General features: G+C 48.1%; 2 protein-coding genes across 8 annotated transcripts in view; one reads left to right on the top strand and one right to left on the bottom strand.

The window, feature by feature from the left end:
• Nucleotides 1-16375, bottom strand: part of Ralgps1 (Ral GEF with PH domain and SH3 binding motif 1) — a 235789-nt gene that overhangs the window by 74611 nt on the left and 144803 nt on the right. The gene's annotated exons all lie outside the window — the stretch shown is intronic.
• Nucleotides 12248-16375, top strand: part of Angptl2 (angiopoietin like 2) — a 31793-nt gene continuing 27665 nt past the window's right edge. Inside the window, exon 1 of one of the 2 annotated variants that reach the window (XM_048343199.1) lies at nt 12248-13254. The gene's annotated coding sequence lies outside the window, so the exon portion shown is untranslated. The remainder of the gene's footprint in view (nt 13255-16375) is intronic. The other variant, XM_048343190.1, reaches the window with a different exon arrangement.

The following is a 16375-nucleotide window of genomic DNA, read 5'->3' as shown; positions in this document are numbered from 1 at the left end:
TTTTTTTTTTTGGCCAGTCCTGGAGCTTGGACTCAGGGCCTGAGCACTGTCCCTGGCTTCTTTTTGCTCAAGGCTAGCACTCTGCCACTTGAGCCACAGCGCCACTTCTGGCCATTTTCTGTATATGTGGTGCTGGGGAATTGAACCCAGGGCCTCATGTATATGAGGCAAGCACTCTTGCCACTAGGCCATATTCCCAGCCTAAACCCCTATCTTTCATCCTGTTCAAAATTAAATGATCTTAATGTAAGAGCTGAAGTTTCGAAATTTCCACAGGAAATACATGGAAAACACTTGAAGATGTATAGGCATAGGCAACAGCTTTCTGAATAAGCCTCTAGTTCAGGAAATAAGAGCAAGAATTGGTAAATGCTTGTATTGCACTAAAAAGCTTCTGCATATCAAAGGAAATAATTACAAAAATGAAGAGACAGCCTATAGAGAGGGGGGAAAAACTTTCCCAGAGATTCACTAGACCAAGGATGAATATCCAGAATCAATAAAGAGCTCAAGTAAGCACCAGCAGAACAATTTAATTAATAAACAGGTCGCCAATATATTGACTGGATTTCAAAAGAAGTACAAATGGGAAATAAATTCTCAAAGAACTGCTCAACATTCTTAGCCATAGAAACGACATTGAGAAGCCACCATACCCAAATTAGGATGCCAACTATCAAGAAAACAACAAATGCTGGAGAGGATGGAGCTAGACAGATCACTACATGCTGGTTTGGGTCTGGCAAACATTGTATGGTTGTTCTCAGCTCTTCAGAAGCTCTGGTTAGCTATGAGTTTGTTAATAATAAAGGAGTAATATATTTATCTTTACTTACAAGTAGCTGCTTTGCAGAGAGGGAATATATAAGTAACAACGTGGCAGGAAAGCCAAGAACTTTCTAGAAGCAAGGCCCTTCTCAGCGACCCTGAAAGGACATTTGATGTTTCTCTGCTGTGTTTTATACCATGGAAGGAAGGAAGGATGTAACGGTGTCATCTCCCACCTGCATAGTATGTCTGTAACTCTCAGGCATTTCAAACCCAGTGCGAGGAAAGGTAGCAAAGGGAGTGGGGGGGTGGGTGGTAAGGGTGTAGGGGAGCGGCTCGGGGGTCTCCAGGCTGCTTCCAGCTCTGCCTAGGAGCCTAGCACAGTGCTAGGTCCTTGGCAGGTCCAATACATGAACATGTATTTTGCTGAAGGAATGTTGTCTTAACCCCAGGATTCTACTTATCTGCTACTGACTATTGCTAAGGTATTCTGGATACAGAGTTAGGTGTATCAAGTGTAGCAACCAAGAGATTGAGTGTCTTGAAAAAGAAAGGAAGAAACAAAGAAAGGAAGGAAAAGGAAGGAAGGAAGGAAGGAAGGAAGGAAGGAAGGAAGGAAGGAAGGAAGGAAGGAAAAACCCAAGAGAGACAGCTGTGTGGGGAGAATGGGCAGCCCCATCCCTATGGGGCAGCCGGCAGATAGGAGCCGGCACTGTCTCTGGGCGCCCGGCATAGCAAGGCAAAGCTGGATGGAACGTGAATACTTCCTTTCTTAAGCGAAGCTCCTCGGGTGTGTGCTGAATCACGGCATTCACGGGGGGCCGCAGGACAAGAGCACTAACTGCGTGGATCCCAGGCCCAAGACACTCATCCTGGGGCCGGAGCAAAAGGCCAGGGCTGGACCGGCCATGCTGCTCCTCTGGACTCCGAGGTGGGCTTTGGGGAGCCCCCAGATGAGCATTCTGACCTCAGACCTCCACAGGAGAGAGACCAGACCCAAAATAGGCTGTGCATCTGGGGCGTCGGCTGGGATTTGCCCCTTCCAGCAAATCATGCTCACAGCTCAAGCATTCTGTTTACCAAACGCTTCAGTACACATAGAAACGGGGATGTCTGGGCTCCTTGTTAGAGCCTAGTGGAGAGGACCACTCTGGATAGATTTTGGGGTGATAAAAGCTTCCTTAACACTCTGAGAGGGAAGGACAATTTCTCTGAGGGAGCCTGGCAGAAGAAAGGAGAGAGCCCTTTGGGGTTGGTCTTTGCTGGTCTCCCCCCCTCCCGCCCTGGCAGGTAGTGGAAAGGGGTAACATCTGTTCAGCAAAGGCAGCTCTGTGGAGGAGGGGCCGCCTCCCCACGCTCCAGAGCTCGCCAGGGTTATCAGAACCAGCTGAGGATGTCAACTCCCCGCCCAAGTCAGAGCTGCTCTTCCAAGGGCTGCAAGAGACGGGGGCTCCAGCAGCAAAAACCACTTCCCACCTGGACTCGCCTCCACCAGGCTGAATGGGGCTGACAGGAGTGGGAGAGGACAGACCCCCACCCCATGAACTCCTTCCTTGCCCCTCTGCAGATGTGGAAGAGGACAGTCATTGCTGACCACTATGGGTCGGCCAAGCAGGGAAGCGCCTGGCCGGCACAGCAGGCACTTCTGTGGCCCCAGCAGTCATAGAACCTGTCAGGCTAGAGCTGCTGAAGTCCTGCTTTGCAGAAGAGAACAGCGGAGCAAAGGGCAGTGACGTGACTAAGGGCACAGCTTGTGAGTGAGGGAGTGGAAGTCTGGCTCCAGAGCCTGCACTCTATCCCAGTGTACTGTCCTGCCTGACTGGATGATGATGGCGATTACAACGAATAAAAAGAAAGTGCTTCCTACCCTTTGAGACAACTCTGGATCATTTTAGCTGTTAGGCCAGTCCTGTGAAAGACAAGGATAATTGGATCCCTGATTTAGAAAAGAGGAAATGAAGACACAGACCTTTCAGCCAGCAAAAGCAGGCCAAAGGTTCAAGTCTAGGTCCCTCTGACTCTTGTACCCACCACTGCTACTGGGCCCTTTCCTCCTGCCCATGTGCCTGTGTCATGCCTTGGGGAAGGAGGGGGCCGCCTGACTAGAAGGGAGGAGCACAGCCACCCTCAACAGGAACCTCGTCTGAGCAGCACCTCAGAGGGTGTCGGTGTCTTGTTTTGGAGGAAAATTTACAGACAGTTTCTGAAAGATGATTAGACTTTTCAAGTGTCTCTTCCTTCCTATCCTGTACCAGGAAGGCAACTGGAAATCAGGAACATGTTGATGAAACAGTGGTATGGACCTTGATTCCCACACCAGACTCATGGCTCAGATACTGCTTTTTCCCAGGATCAGCAACATGAGGAAGGGAGAAATGGGAGACAGCCAGCTCCCAGGAAACAGCTGGAAGAAGCCAAGCCACACTTTTCCTACTTGGTCCAGGACCAACATCTGCACACAGGAAGCAGCCTTCAGTAACAGGGTATGGCTATGTCCTCAAGTGAACTTGTTAGAACTAAATGCATGCTCCTGGGCCCCATCCTGCCCATCCCGGGCCCCATCCCAGACCTAGAAAATCAGACCTTAGTTAATTCTCAAGCTTCTTAGAACTTGAGAATAATGATCTGAGACAGGCTGAACTATAAGCACAAAACCCCAAATCAACTGTGCACCTACTGTGTGTCAGCCTTGGCAATAACTTGTGCATATACAGTAATTATTCTACAGATAAAGAAACAAGACCAGGAGCATCCCTAAGTGTTCTACTTCACACTGCTGGAAAGTCTGTCAAGACTTTGGATGCTCATATTCTGGAGCTGGACCCTGGTTTTGCTGCTGCAGACAGTGTGGCTATCTCTTCTCTAAGCTGGCTGAGCTGAGCTGAATGGCACTGCCTTACCAGTTATGGAAGAAAGTTGCAAGACCCTCTCCAGGAAGGTCCTGTTTTGAGGACTTGATGAGCTAATCCATGTGTGTAGGGGGGGAGTGGCCTCTTACTGGGCTAGACCCATGTGGGAGTATAGCAGATGGCAGCTGTTGGGTAAGAGCGGAGATGCAGTACACTTAAAGCTGAAGGGAATGCTTAAAATTGACAAGCCTGTTCTAGCATTGAGTCTCAGGGACTTCATTCACAGGAAAGCCCTGTAGCCTGGGTTAGTGCTATTTGCAAAGACTGCTGGGAACTTGGTTAGTGAGAAGCAATGGACAAGGAGAGGAATAAGGGACTGAGAAAGGAAGGTGCTTGCTAGGGAGAGCCAGAGAAACAATGACAAACACAGCTGCCTGAGTTTATGGCACCCTACCCAGAGTAAAGCCAGTCTATTCAATACAAAGTTGCTGTGTGAAGCAACAGCACTCAGTAAATGTTAAGAGTTATTTTGGGCTCTGTACATGCACTGTCTTTCCATAGCCTGCTTTCTCTCATGTTTAAAAGGTTCTTTTCTTTGGTTAAGCAGACTCCCCATAGGGGCTGCAGGCAAAGGAAGGCACAGATCAGTCCTCCTTTGAGGAAATGACTTTTAGTAATGAGGCTCAAGCATAGTAGTCCTGGGAAGGTGACAGACTTGAAAACTGAAAAAGAGAAAGCTCTCTGCAGACATACAAAATGGCTGATGTCCTTCAGAAGACCCAAGAAAATGAGCTATTACAGGACGACAGCATATATTGAGCATCTACTGTTCTATATTTTGCTTTGGGTTTTTATACATACAGGCTCACTTAACTCATCCTTTTATCCTTGGGATAGCACATCTCCAGTTCAAATAAGGAAATTGAGACTCAAGAGGGTTCAGAAGTCCTAGAAGTAATGGCTGAAACTCAAGGCCAGGCCTGGTCAACTTGCCACAGCACCAACACAGGGATGGTCCAGCAGAGAGGTAGCTGCCAATATACCTGCCTTCTCTTTCTTCTCATCCTTCTCATTCCCTCCTAGCATCTGCTACTGGCTATCCCTAACCCAAAGCCAGAAGGCAAAAGGGTCCCATTGAGGCAATCCATATAGGTCAGCCTCTGGGCACAGGGCAGGATGCCAAATGGTAGGTCTGGGACAATACGTGGTGAACATCAGCAGAGAAGGGAAGCCTGATCCCTGCTCTCCAGAGCTCTGGGGCTCAGAGCTAGGATTTATCTGGCCTGCCCACAGACAGATGACAGAGGGCAGTGGGATAGTCTGGAGGCTGGCAGGGCTGAGGCGAGCCCCCTGTACTGCTGTTTTTACTCCTCGCAGGGCCTAGGTGGGTCCCTTGGACACCCCGACCCTTACTCCAGACATGTAGTAGGAGAGCTCTGGCACCAGCACCTCCACCCACTGGGCCCGGCTCTCATTCCTGGGAAGCTCCCTTTATCTGGCTATTGCCAGAAGCTGCCTCATTGGGCAGGTAAACAACATCAGCCACATCTCGGCTGCTCTTAAAGATTTTACGAGGCAAGCACTCTTGCCACTAGGCCATATTCCCAGCCCTCTTAAAGATTTTTAGCAGGTATCTGGGGGTGGGGGAGGAAGAGGAGGTGGTAATAACTGCTTCCAGTCTCTCGTTTGGGACAAAAGTCCTGTCTAGCCCAGACCAGATGCTAGAAATTACTTCAAAAATTTATATTGAATGGATATGATTTTAAATAGCTCTGGAAATTTTTGGTTATGAGGAAACAAAGGAAATGGGCAAACTACAATCGGGCCTCTCCTCTCATCAGGCCTTAGCTTGGCTGCAGAAAAAAGACATGTGGAGTCTAAATGAACATTCTTAAAATACTGTTCTGAGACAAAAAGAAAGGAGATCAACTAGAAGTCTTGGCAAAGGGTCTTGGGGTAATCTTACCTGGAGTCCCAATTCCAATGATCAAACAAGGCTTAATATTTGTTGACTAAATAACAAACATGCGACATCACTAAATGCAATGGGTCACAGGTGCACTAATGATGGCCTCTCAGATGTGCTCTGGAACAGAGTGTACATCCTGTTCTGACATTTGGGTGGATTTGTCTGGCAAGTGTGTAAGAAGCACAGTGCCCTCAAAGGTCTTTCTGTGGTGACTGGATAGCCTCTGTGCCACCAGACAGTAGCACTGCCTTGAAATATTCCTGAAGACACAAGTCTCCTACTAGAGGTTCTTACTTGCGCTCTCCTCAGTAAAGCCCTAGAACTCGCAGCTCCCCTGCCTAGCACAAGGCAGCTAGTCACAGAATCTGACACAAGTTTCCAGGGCAGAAGGGACTAGTCAGCATGCTGTCAACCTAGCGGCAGCTGTTTTATTACATCTGGGTGAATGGCGGCTTTGGCAGTTCTATGGGCTTCCTGATGCTCTAACACAACTTCTGTCTTTCAAAGACTAGCTAACCAGGAAAAGAAAGGCCTTGCCTTTTTGTCCTTCAACCCTGGGCCAATCTCACCAGTCTTGATGACTAAAACCACCGTACTTCTCAAATCTGACAAGTCCTCAACTGTAAAATGTGTCATGTTATAATAAGAAAGAAAAAGGTGCTGTCTATGAGACTAAGGTGTCTTTTCCTAATTCCAGAGACCTTAAGCTGTTTGGCAGAGTTGAATAAATGAAATGCCTTCAAGACAACTATGTCTCTGCCAGCTTTGATGAAGGTTTTAATCCCAGTCTGCTTCTTAGTTGTATGCCCTATGCCAGGACCTCACTTACCTAAACCTCAGTTTGCTTGGTAGTAGAATGGAATCATAGCACTTCTCTCATGGGGTTTTGAGATGTGTTAAACAGCTTTCTCTTTACTGTAATAAAATACCTGAGATGGTCAGTTCATAAGGAGACAAGGTTTACTTTGGCTCATATTTCAGATGTTTCAGTCTATGGTTATTTGGACTTGTGTTTTGGGCCTGTGGTGGGGCAGTACATTATGGCAGGAGTGTGTGGTAGAGGAGGCCTATTCACTTTACAGTGTCCATAAACCAAAAAGAGAGGAACAAGAGGGGCCAGGACCCCAATATCCCTCCCAAGGGCTTGCCCCAAACTAACTTGCTTACCCCAAACTAACTTCTGCTCCTAGGCCCACCTCCTAAATGTTCCAGCAGCTCTCTGGGCTGGGGACTGAGCCTTTAGCACACAGGCCTTTGGGGCCATTCAAGATCGAAACTATAACAACATGAGAAAATGGATTGGTACCTGTAAGATGTTGAGCCTGACATTCTGTTAAGGTGTGTGAGGACAGGACACCTCTTTTATCTACTAGAGCACAGCTGCATGTGCATCAACCTATGACTTTTTGAGGCTGTTATCTCCCAGACTATGCAGTTAGAAAAGGCACTTCATGGTGTGTGGCGATGCACAAAAGCATAGAACTAAACAGAAAGCAGCAAGGGGAAATGGCAGAAAGACTACAGAGGTACAAGAATGGAGGCTCCAAAATTACCGAACAAATTCCCCTCCAATCCTTAGCTAATCCCTAAATTGTATACATGTAGAAGGAGACTCCAAGGTCCTCAACAGAAAGCAGTAGCTAAGAGGAAGATTCTAGCAACTGCCTGGAGATGGAGCTTGGAGTTCAAGTTCTACCAGGTTAAGGAAGCTTAGCAAGTGCTTAAGGCTTTTGACTGAGGCCATGTCCTAGAAATTTCCACCTATGGGGAAAATAAAAATAAAGCTATCTAAACAGAGCCTAAAAACTGAACTTCCACAAGGTTAAGTAACTGAAAGAACAAAACACAGCATTCTTTAGAGGAAGTCAATAAGATATATGTAGTCTCTTTGATGTGTTGCCCACAATGTCCAGTTGTAATAAAAAATAATAAATAGGCATGTGAAGGAGCTGTAAATTGGGACCCATGATCAAGAGAGAAAAAAATTCATTAAAGCCAGACGAACTCCCTAACCAAATGTTGGAATTAGTAGAGAAGGATTTTTAAATGACTATTATAAACATATACAAGATTTTTCAGGAAATGAAGGATAAAATAAATGAGTGGATAAAGAATCCAAGAAAAGAAATGGGAACTATAAAAATAATCTACGTAAATTGGGTGTGGTGGTGCATGCCTTTAATCTCAGCTCTTGGGAGGCTTGAGGCAGAAGGATTGAATATTCAAGGCCAATTTAGGATACACAGTGAGTTGCCAGATTAAGTTACACTGTTTCACAAAAACCAAGGACTGGGGATCTGGCTTAGTGGTAGACTGCTTGCTTGCTTCCTTAAAATACACAAGGCTCCAGGTTTAATTCCTGGTACTGCAGGGGAAAAAAATGTAGATGCTGTAATAAAAAAAAAATTACAGTTATCTGATGAAAAATATTTTAGATGGAATTAGCAGGAGATAGATACTGGAGAAGAAATGATTCCCAAACCTGAGGACAGGTAATATAGTTATCTAAACCAAACAGGTAAAAAGACATAAATTAAGTCAGTAAAGAAAATGTCAGTGACCTGTGGAACAATCGCACATGTGTAATATGCAATTGCATCATGGTCAAACTGATAAAAAGAAATAAAAAATAAAGAGAAAAATCTTGAAAATCTTGAAGAGCAAGGGAGACCCACTGTGTACAGAGAGCTAAGGAAGATAGCTTGATGTCAGAAATACTGTTGTCCTGAAGACAATGGAAAGACATAATATGGAAATAGGAGTTCAATTGGGGATATGAAAGCTTGAAATACTGGGAGGAAACTGAGGCAGCAAGATACAGCAAAGTTGCTCCTCCAAACTATACCTTCTACAATTCCTCAACTCCTACCATATATATAGTATCTCAGTAGAATGTCCCAACACTTTCAACAACAACAACAAAAGAAGTCACAGTAAGAAAGGTGATAAAAATCAAGGCTGGGAGCATAGCTCAAATAAGAGAGCATCTGCTGAGCAAGCACAAAAGTCTGAGCTCAAACACCAGTACTACCTGGGCATTGATGGCTCACACCTGTAATCCTAGTGACACCAGAAGTTGAGATCTGAGGATCAAGGTTCAAAGCCAGCATAGGCATGGAGGAAAGTCCACAAGACCTGTATCTCCAAGTAACTAGTAAAAAAAAATGGAAATGCTGCTGTGGCTCAAAGTAGTAGAACACTAGCCTCAAGTACAAAAGCTCAGGGACAGCCCCTGGGGCCTTAGTTCAAGCCCCAGGAAAACACACACACACACACACACACACACACACACACACACACACACACACACACACACACCTTACCAGTACTGCCCCCTAAAAATCATAATTCATAGAAAGTGGCAGTTCGCTGTGACAACTCCAGGCTTGAAATCCTTGTTACTTGAGAGGCAGAGATTGGGGAGGGGGTGGAGATCCCAGTTCAAGGCAGCTCAGGCATAAAAGTTTATAAGATTTTATTTCAACCAGTGACTGGGTGGGTATGTTGGTGCACATCCATCAGCCCAGCAAGAAGAGAAGCACAGATAGGAGGACTGCAGCCCAGGCTAACTTAGGCATAGAGCTGAGGGCTTATTTCAAAAATAAGGAGGGACTGGAGGGATAGCTCAAGTGGTAGAGTGCCTGAATAGCAAGTACAAGGCCTAAAGTTCAAACCCTACTACCACAAAAATGTAACAAACCTTAATGAAAACACATACAATGAAAAATCATTTATATAATTATGGCATGTACATTGAGACTCTTTGTATTCTGCCACCATATAAGTATCAGACATTCTTCATATTGTTAAAAAAAAATCTAAAAAGAAAATAAAGGACTGGGATGTGGCTCCTATAGTAGAACACTTGCTAGCATGTTTGAGACTCAGAGATCAATTCTCAGTACTGGGGGAGGGCAGAAGAGAAGGGGGAGGAGGCAGGGGGAACTCCTTTTATCCTCTAATGGTTCAGTCACATGATGTGTCCAACAGGCAAGTAGAAATGTGGGAATGAAGCTCCCGGAGGAGTTGGGGGATTTGGGACTCCAGCAGCACACATGTCCTGAGCAATGTTCAGCACTGCACTTGGACGTGGGATACATTCCCTATCTAGCCTCATATTCATCCCAAGCAGTAAGTGTCAGCATTCCCTTTTTATAAGTGAAAAGATGAAGTTTCAAGGAGAATAAGAGCTGCCCAAGATTAGTGCCAGGGTTGGGATTTGTGCCAGGGTTGGCCAGGATAGCTGGTTACCTTTCCCTAGCCTGCAAGCCATCAGCTCTCCCCTCCACACTGGGCTCTTCCACATGAGAGCTCCACGTAGCCCACTACGATCCTGTGCTCAGAATACCCATGGCCCAGGGAAGAAGGCCAGATAAGCTATAGCCAGCATCCACTGGCCCACAGACTGGCCAAGGTGCATAGTGTTACACTAACATGACACTTCTTACTTAACTTTTTACACTAGCCCTATGAGGAAGATTCTTGTATTTTCTCCATTTTAGAGATAAGGAAAGTGTGACACAGAACTATTGAGTAGCAGAACTGGGATCTGACTCGAGTACAAACTCCCACCAAAGTACTTACTGCCTCCAGCCACCCAACAAGTAAGGGATTGTTTAGGGAAAGGACACTCTGGTGCTCCTTCCACATTTGATGAGGTCCTAAAAACCTGGATTATGTAAAGCAGAGTTTGTTGTAGAAGCTAATGAACTTGAACTCTACCTGTTCCTGGAGGGGGGCTCCCTCTCTACCCAGTGAAAACTGTGGCCTCTGGTTGCATCTCACAAGAATGGCAGCAACCACTACCTCCAGCTCCATGCCTAGTCCTGAAGTGCCTAACAATCCAGTCTATCCAGGTGGGGAGGGGTGCGGGGTGGGAGAGGGAAAGTGGGAGAAAAATGAAGGAATGGGTAACAAGTTTAACAAGAAATGTACTTACTACCTTATGTAACTATAACCCCTCTGTACATCACCTTAACAATTAAATTAAAAAACAAACAAGCAGGTCTCAACTGTCTTAACACCCTTCAGTGGTTCCTAGACCTCATCTGTTCTCTGTCCAAATATTCTTCCCTTAGATACACACACACACACACACACACACACACACACACACACACACACACACACACACAGTTCCTTACTTTTGCCCCTGGGTCTTCTACAAGTATTGCTATTTTGTAATAGATGACACTAAAACTTAGCAACTAAAACAATCTGTAGGTGCTATGTGTCAGGAACTTGGACACTGAACAGTGGAATGGCTTATCTCTGCTCCCACACATCCAGAGCCCTAAAAACAACTATAGAGCTGAGAATAATATAACAGGTGGGGGTGACTTGAGGGCCAGGCTAGAATCATCTAGAGGCACCTTTCCTTATGTCTGTTAGCCAGTGCTGTCCATCATTCAGCTCAAGGATCCCAAAGACAGAGCCTCTGAAGTAAGACAAAAGCTACACTGCCTATTTTCTTTCAGGACTGTAAGTCAGGTAGCCATTTCATTATATTCTACTAGTCCAAAACACAAATTCATTTAAGATTCAGGCAGACTGATGGGATAGGGGAACAGCTCAGGTGGTAAGAGTGTGTATTTAGCAACCTGGGTCTCATTAACCTAGCTTCTCTGCTTAGGCTATCTTCTCTCTACCTGCTAATTCAGAGCCAACCTTAGGCGTGAGCTTAGGCACTGCTTCATCAGTAACTCTGCCCCCATCCAGACTCACCAGATCTACCCATAAGTTGCCTCCTTGGCACCCAACACTTCTCACACACCACACTCAGACTATCTTTCAGACAGCCATGAGTACTTACAGAACAGGCACCTAATAAAAACACTTCAAGAGAGGAGAGAGAGATAGGAAGAGGAAGGGGAAGAGAAAGGATAGAGTAAGGAAGGGAGAAAGACATGCCAACTTCCTAATGTTTATCTCAGGCTTCAACAGATGGATAACCTCACCCTATCAAGGATGCACCCAGAGCAGCAGACATCTTTGCCCCACGGTAGAGCAGGGAGAAGTTCTGATTGTCCAATTCATTTCTCTGGCTGACGTAGTATTCTAAGGACTGGTGTCTCTCCTAAGAAGAGAAGGAACTGAAGAATGGAAAAACGAGTGCCTGAGCAATCTGGGAAGAAATGAGCAAGAAATAGAGAGAAATGGCAGTCTTGAGGAGGGGGAATCAGAGTGGACCCTGTCTGCTGAAGTGCCCCCCAGTGAAGCCCACGGTGACTTGGATAGAGAGAGTGCCTTTGAAACTTTCGCCAATTTTTCCCCAGATGTCACGGTTACTTCCAATAGGTTTTTAAGAAGAAATATCATCACTAGTATTTCCCATGCTGTAGTCCAAGCAGATGGTGAGCCACGTCCTGGATGCCTTGGGACTCGCCCTCTTGCCACCTCCTCACCCGTGCAGCAGAGTCCAGCAGCAGCCCTGGCCCCTCCCTTCTCTGGCCAACCTGACTTCTTTCCTGCTCTGATCCTCTAAATGCTCAGAGCTCCAGGAGTGTGACTCCACACTGAGGACCCCTGCATTTGTTCCTAGAAGAGCCCCACAAGTTGCTGGCAGTAAGAACACTGAGGCTATCAAGGTTATACACTAAGGCTCAGAATATAAAACTGGAGCTTAACCCTGTGCAAACTCTTTTCCGAGTGACCTCAGAAAGCCTGATGATAGACCACTAGCAGGAGGAACTGGTTCATTTACTGCTGCAGGGACAGGAGCTGAAGGTGATGGCTTTTCTCCAGCAGGATCCTACCCTCAGCCATAGTTCTTCTACTGTCCTGAGCTACTGCCTCTGGCTAACCTCCAGCCCTGGGCATTCTCCCCCAGGGATGGGAGAGTAGAATGAGGCCTCTGAGAAGGGGGCTGAAGAGGAAAGGCCAAGGGTGGGCTGTTTCCTGAGACCAGGGCTTCCCTGAGCAGTGCAGGAGGGCTGGGGAGAGACAGGCAGGGGAGGGCTAGGGCTCCAGGCTTCAGCCAAGCTGTGTATAGCCGGCAGCGGATCTAAACCCATTACCTGAGTCAAAGGGGAAGCGCTCTGCCTCCACCGGGCGCCCTGGGAGCTGCTGGGTTTTTGGGGCGCGGGCGGGCCAGAAGCAGAGCTAGCCAGGCTGCCCGTGCCAAGGAAGGAGGGGGGCCTGGAGTCTGCCAAAGCAGGCTGACGGGAGGGAGGGCTGGGCCAGCTGGGGCCGGAGCTAGTGTGACATCACCAGGCGGCCCGCCCCTGTCTGGGGCTGAGGGGAGGCCCAGAGCCTTTCTGGGCCTGGGGGATCCTCTTGCACTGGTGGGTGGAGAGAAGCGCCTGCAGCCAACCAGGGTCAGGCTGTGCTCACAGTTTCCTCTGGCGGCATGTAAGGGCTCCACAAAGGAGTTGGGAGTTCAACTGAGGTGCTGCATTCGGCCTGAGTATGGACCCCAATCCCTGAGTGGGTGAGGACCTGCCGAGCATGATACGGAGGCAGCTGCTGACCGCGCTGTGAGGGAAAGCAGGGGTGAGCAGCCCCGGAGCCAGCTGCAGGGCAGGCCAGTGAGGCAGGGCTTCTAAGGAGAGGCCAGTCCGGCCTGCGACTTGAGACCCCCGTGGAGGCCATGGCCGGGCTGCCCCGCTGACGACAGGGGCCCGTGAAGCATGTGAAGAGCTGCCCTGGGGGCCAAGCCGGAGGGAAGAGGTAAGAGGCCAGTTCTGCACTCTGCAGCAGCAAGGGGTAGGGGCAGCAACTGGCCCCACAATGGGCTCAAGACCTCTGCCCCTTCCAGGTGGGGTTGTGTGCTGCTGGACCCCACGGGAGGCACTCCCTGTTTTCACTTGGCGCCAAACAAGACATCTGGCCGGGCAGGACTGTGGCAGGGGTCGTGTTTGAGACACAGGTTGTGACACTGAGGACTTCAACATCATTGTCCCCACTCTCCTCCTCCAGACAAAGAGCCACTGGGTGAAGGCAGGCATCCCTGGGCACAGGGTGGCAGTTGGGGTGTGCCTGTATGTAAGTGTGTGCTGAAGGGGCAGCAGGCTGACTGCCTGCAGGGTATTCAAGGACTTGGCCAGTGGTCTTCAGGCTCTGGGTTCCTATGCACCCAAGCTAGAGGATATGCCAAGGCAGAAGCAGAAGCAAACACAGCCTGGGGTAGCCAGGCATCCTTGGTCACAAAGTTCCCTGGGGCTGGCCAGCCCTGTTTATATCCCTCCAGCTGGCCAGGAAAGGCACTAAGCATCGTGCGTAGGATGGAATCTGTCACCCACAGTTTCCTGGACTAGTACTAGGACAAAGGGCTGTCCTGACTTTCTCTGTGTGTACAAGGATGTCCCCAGGTTTCCCACCCATGGGACAGAGTCAAGAAGCAGGGAAGATGGTGCAGGCACCATATACTGAGTCCCTTGAAAGCGCTCAGCATTAGATAACATTTCCTTCTCTTCTCCCTGTGATATGTGTGTCACGGGTCAGCTATTGCATCTGCTGTGGGATTATGAGAGCTCCCAGAGGCCAGTTCGGTTATTCAGAAAAGGATCTCCTTTCACCAGAGCTCCCAGGAAAGCTGAGAACGCCTCTTTGGAAGAGGCCAAATGCTCTCACATTTGGGTTTTTCCAAGTGTAGGCAAAGCAGGGCTCATGAGCTGGCTTTAAGTCCTGGCCTCTATGTACTAGCCAAGTGGTCCTGGTAGAACACTTAGCCTTTCTAAGCCTCAGTTTTCTGATCTGTGAAATGGGATAAGAATAACACCCAGATTAGGCCCTTGACAGCTCAGGATCCTCAAAACTGCCCTTCAATGCAGACACTGCTATCCATTCTGGTCTCATAGGTGAGGAAACGGAGGCAGAGCCATGGCCAAGGCCACATGACCAGTTGGGGCCAGCACAAGGACTTGAGCCTACAAGTGTGGATTCAGGGAAACTTTGAGCCACACTCCACTGCTTTCTAGGCATCAGCAAAGTGCCTGGTGTGTGGAGAACATTCAGAAATATCTGCCACCAGTGAGCACTAACGATCAGAACCACACAGAGGGGACAGCAAGGACCCAAACCTTTTCTGTTCTAGACACATCCTGTTAAGATTTCCAGAAAACACCACTAGGCACAGCCAGCACTGTGGCTACTACCACTGCCCACACTGGGGTGGGGCGGTTTTATGTTTGAGGTTTAGGGCCACTTGCAGAATGAAGTCCACACTAAAGAAATATACACACATGGACCAAAGCCTCAGACACCAACCTCACAGGCAGAAGAGCATCCACACTACCCCCAAAGCCCTGGGTTCTACCTGTGTGCAGGCTGTGGGAAAATGATAGTGCTGCCTGAATCCTACAGGATTCAGTAGCTGGGTCAGTCCTGGAGTTGCTAAGGGACAAACAAGGAATGACTACAGCCAAGCCTGGCCATGATGACAGGTCTTGTACCAGACAACACTGATGCAGGTGAACCCGAGAAAGCAGCGCCAGAGGTCCCAATAGGCTCCTGAGCTCAGAGGCTTTGTGAAATACACTTCTCTAGCACAGGTCTGTGGGCCACAAGTTTCTTGCCACAGCCCAACTTGGTAGTTCACAGTGATCTCCAGGTAGCACTGACTGAATAGAGAATCAACTGTGTGGCCCTGGAAAACATGAATGGATAATTACTCAAAAAAGGCAATCTTGGTGAACAGATAAGTTGTGTAGAGTGCATGTCTCAGAAAAAAATGCACGGCATTGTTGCAGGCTGAAGGGCAGACAAAGGATCCCATGTTGGTTTATAAAGTATCCACTGGGTTGAGTGAGACATATACCTCTCTCACTTCATCCTCTCCACAACCCAAAGAAGTAGTTTCAGTTTTACCATTCCATTTTCCAGATGGGAAAACAGATCTATAAAGCTCAAGTTAGCCTCAGAGAGGTTAACTTGCCTGAGGTCTCAGTGGAGTGATTTTTGTGGGACCCTTACCCAAGACTGCCTGGCTCTGTGCAAAGCACCTCTGCTTCTCTTACTCTGATGCTGTTACTGAGTCTCTGACCCATGACTCCAGCAATCAAATCCACTTTTTCTCTCTGTAGAAGGTGGCCCAGCCCATCTGAGAACCACGTTACCAGGTTCCATGTTACTCTCTTTGGAAGCCTGGCCTCTGGGCCTCTCAGAGAGAGTGAGGAGGCTGTGAGAAGAGGAGCCTTGGCTGACTTTAAACATCCCTGAGCCTGGTGCGCTGCACCACTGTCCCTCACAGCTCGGGAATCCTGGTACTGGCACGTGGGGTCGCATTCATTTGTGTGACTGAGACAGCACTTACTCCTCCATGACCCAGCATGAGGCCCTTTAGAGCTGCAGAATCAGGGCTCACCACCTCCCCTGAGCCACACTCCACCAAATCCCAAGCCAACACCGGGAGATGGCAACCGGTAGCTACAATAGAGCAAACACAACAGACAGCAACCCCACCTAGGGCAGGTACATTCAGCCTCTGGCCTCTCTGAATCACAGCCCACTTAATCTGGAATGTTCTCAACTGACAGCAGACAATGGGGGTGGAGCTGCCATATAGAAGCCACAGGCCAAAAGTAAATAATCATACAAACACACAACGGCTGTGAGTCATAAAGAGGAGGCCCCAGGAGCTGAGAAGGTCCCTAAGATAAGTAATGTTATCCCATATTACAGAAGTGGAAATGGAAACTTGGGGGTACAGCACCTCTCTCCGTGGTCTTTTTAACCAGTGTGCCTAAAAGCCAGCAAGTGGCTGGGGGCATAGCTTATGTGGTATAGCACATACTCAGCATATGCCAAGTCCTGGGTTCAATCTCTAGTACTGGGGGAGGTGGGGGGGGGG

This window comes from Perognathus longimembris, chromosome 1 (assembly GCF_023159225.1).
Source record: "Perognathus longimembris pacificus isolate PPM17 chromosome 1, ASM2315922v1, whole genome shotgun sequence".
Lineage (NCBI taxonomy): Eukaryota > Metazoa > Chordata > Mammalia > Rodentia > Heteromyidae > Perognathus > Perognathus longimembris.
This window is presented reverse-complemented; position numbering and strand designations above follow the sequence as displayed.